Here is a 3,885-nt window from a genome sequence, read left to right as displayed (position 1 = left end):
TTCCGTCTATGGAGATGCATGTCTCAGTAGTGTTTAGTATATACTGGGAGTTTCAGAGAAGTAGGCTCTACTCCCAGTGAAGGAACGGACTTGCTAGGGAGAGCGAGAGCAAGCAGGCAAAGTTAGAGCAAGCTTCCTTCTTTTATGTCCTTTCTATAGGCTGACTGCAGAAGGTGTGGTCAAGGTTAAAGATGGATCTTCCCGTTTCCAACTTCCCCCCACCTGGGGAAAAGCAGACGCCGTCAGCCCAGGAGAGCTGCTCTCCAATTCTCAGCCTTTGGGTTCTGGCTCCGGAGACAGCCCGTCTTCCCGGGGATCGAGTGCCCACACAGTAGCCTGGCGGAGGCAGGCAGAGCTTGAGTGGCTGAAGGAGCTGTGACCTTTCAAGCACAGTGCAGTTGGAGCACAGCGGGGTGTGTGTATGTGTGTAAGAGACAGCACAAGAAAAGTAGCAGCATGACTGAGGTGATGGAAATTTACTAGAACACTGGGAGATGCTAGTATCTTACAGGAAGCCAAGATGACAAGCATCTTTATAAAATAATCCAAGGAAGATGCTATTCAGAAATGAGGCGAATTGACGTTCGGACACTACTACACGGAGTGTTTTAAACTGCCCTGACCATTTTGCCAACTGAGTCTCATGAGACCAAACAAGATGAACAAGGGTGTCCCACCCTGTACGATCAGTGACTGCTGACATCTGAGAGCAAGTTGTGGGTACTGCGTATTGTCTGCCAGTACCATGAAGAAAGTGGTCTATTGGTCACCCAAGAAGGTGGCAGACTGGCTGCTGGAGAATGCTATGCCCAAATACTGTGAGCCTCTAGAACATTCCACAGGCCAGGACTTGATCAATCTAACCCAAGAGGATTTCACAAAACCCCCACTGTGCCGAGTGTCGTCTGACAATGGGCAGTGGCTCTTAGACATGATCGAGACCCTGAAGATGGAGCACCATATGGAAGCCCACAAGAACGGCCACGCCAATGGGCGCCTCAGCGTTGGCGTCGACATTCCCAACCCTGATGGCGGCAGCTTCAGCATCAAGATGAAACCCAATGGAATGCCAAATGGGTATAGGAAAGAGATGATCAAGATCCCCATGCCAGAACCAGAGCGCTCTCAGTACCCCATGGAGTGGGGCAAGACTCTTCTGGCCTTTCTTTATGCACTTTCCTGTTTTGTTCTCACTACAGTGATGATCTCGGTCGTCCATGAACGAGTACCTCCTAAGGAGGTGGTGCAGCCTCCACTACCAGACACGGTTTTTTTTTTTTTTTTTTTTGACCATTTTAACCAGGTGCAGTGGGCCTTTTCTATTTTATTTTCTATTCTAATTGCAAAATTAGCGGCATGATGAATTAACTCTGGTTAATTCAGTGGCTGCTCTTAAAATACAAGTCTATTGTTAGCAGAAGATTTTTCTGCATAGTTGGCACGCTGTACCTGTATCGGTGTATTGCAATGTATGTAACTACACTCCCAGTACCGGGCATGCATTTCAACTGTTCTCCAACGCTCTTTGGAGACTGGGAAGCTCAAGTGTGGAGAATAATGAAGCTCAATGCTGGAGGTGGCTTGTCCATCACAGGCTCTCACAACGTGTGTGGGGACCAACCAGCAAGTGCTGAAGGAAGCTTCCCAGATGAACCTCGTGGCCAGGGTGTGGTGGTACAGGCCATTTCAGTACTTTGAAAAGAATGTCCAAGGAATTGTACCTCGATCTTACCATTGGCCCTTCCCCTGGCCAGCAGTCCACCTTGGCAGGACCTGCGTTGGACACCAGTAAAGAAAATTTACCTTATCACGCACTGTACACATTTCCTGTTGTTAAACCTGGGGCTTCTCTAACCAGCAGCCACCGTGTTCCTCTGTGTAATTCAGCAGCAACACTGTGCATTTCCATGTCATAAGCTCTGGCCTTTCCATAAGCCACATCTGGAAGTAAAGTGTGTTATTTTCTTGGGAAAACATACTTTTCATATCCCTTGCCCCAAAGACAGGGCTGTAAGCCATTTTCTAGCAAATGTCTCTATGAAGGGTTCCGAGTGTCTGAGTGAGGTTTGGTTCAGAAATCTCTTACTGCTGCACTGAAGATGGTAGGTGTGGATACGTCTGCTCACTTGGGGGTTTTATAAAATCAGCAGAGATGGTGTATCAAAAAATGAAAAAAAAAGAGATTCTGTTATAAAATGATTTTTCTAAGTATTGCCTAACTTTATTTTTCAAAACCATGTTGTGAAAACCAAATCTAAAGGTTTTTACATGTCACAGAAAAGAGGGTTAAAATTTAAAAATGCTTCTTGGGAGAGAAATTTGTCTATGTTTATAGTTTATAGAAATAGTGCCTTTCTTGTCTTGATTGTATGGTTGGTAGGCAATCTTAAATGTTTTTATTTAAAATAATGTATTCCATGAAAATATATAAAAAAAAGATGGATCTTCCCACCTTAAAAATCTGGATTACAAGTGGGTCTTTCCACTTCAAGCTATTTAATTAAATAGAAAAAAAACAACAACAACAACAACAACAACAAAAAGCCTCATAGGTTTGCCTACCCATTTGGGTTTTAGTTAACTCCAGATGTAGTCAAGTTGACAACCAAGAACAGCCACTACAGGCAATGAAAAAGACAGATATATTTTCACTCACTTTTTCCCTCCAGGCTCTAAAAAAAAAAAAAAGTTGCAGTGGTGTTAGGTGTGAGGCTAATGGAATCCTTTCCCATTGGATACTTGAGGGAATGAGAAAAGACATCTCCGTGAGTGTGTGCTGAGGGGGCTCTCAGACGACCTGGCTTCCTCATTGAAAATGGAAGCACAGATCTTGCTGAGAAGCAGAGTGGAGGGGGTGTAGAAAGATTGCTTGGCCAGGACTCAGTTCTAGTCTGGTCACTGTTCTGTGAACTCCAGCTCATCATGTCGTTTGACTTTTGTTTTATTTCTAAAATTCACCCAACAGAGGACAATATAACTTTAGAATAGGCACAGTGAACTATTCTGTATGCTTTACAAATATTAACTCAGTTTAATATATACATGATATATATATATATATATATATATATATATATATATATATAATTCTGTGTGTGTTGGTGTTTTGCCTGCTCATGTGTCTGTACACTGTGTACATGCCTGGTGTTGGCAGAGGCCAGAAGAGGGCTCAGATCCTCTGAAACTGGAGTTACATGTATTTGTGGGCCTCCATGTGGGTGCTGGGAACCAAACCCAAGTCCTCTAGAAGAGTAAGTGTTCTTAACTGTTAAGCCATCTCTCCAGCCCCACTTAAATTATTTTAAAAATAATCATGATTTGGCATTGTTAGCAAACTCATTTTGTAAGAAAAGTGAAGGACAAGTTTTTGTGGATCTTGGTCAAATTCACATAGCTGATCCGTGATGAACTGAAGCCTGGGCCCCTCTGGACCTCAGACTCTTCATCTTTAAGAAGGGGATAATGTTGGTTATCCTGAACGCACTGGGGAGTTCATGCATGCAGAAAAAAAAGACCGTGGGAGGTATAGAGAGAAAAGTTGGTGATTTGCAAGTCACACCGAGATGGCTCAGAAGAAATCAAACCTGCTAGCACCTGTGTCAGACTTTGATCCCAGGATTACGGAAAACTGTGAGGGAATAAATTAATGTTCTTTAAGGAAAAACAAGGGTGAGCATGAGGAACTGAGTTCAAACCCCGAGACCCTCACAGTAGGAGGGAAAGCCTCCATCTAGTTTTCTTTGGCCATCACACCTGTGCGTGTAGTATGCGTGTAGGCACACAAAAGGTAACTTTAAAAATGAAATATAAACCAAGAGGTATATAGTGTGTAAAGAATGACACTCAAGGTTGCCATCATGTGCACATACACTGCACACGTACACA

General features: G+C 43.6%; 1 pseudogene; it reads left to right on the top strand.

Annotated features, from left to right (window-relative positions):
- The first annotated feature begins 447 nt into the window (after window positions 1–447).
- On the top strand, window positions 448–2,411 carry LOC113837484 (annotated as a pseudogene).
- Window positions 2,412–3,885: the final 1,474 nt, after the last annotated feature.

Source organism: Cricetulus griseus, chromosome 10 (assembly GCF_003668045.3).
Source record: "Cricetulus griseus strain 17A/GY chromosome 10, alternate assembly CriGri-PICRH-1.0, whole genome shotgun sequence".
Taxonomy (NCBI): Eukaryota; Metazoa; Chordata; class Mammalia; order Rodentia; family Cricetidae; genus Cricetulus; species Cricetulus griseus.
This window is presented reverse-complemented; position numbering and strand designations above follow the sequence as displayed.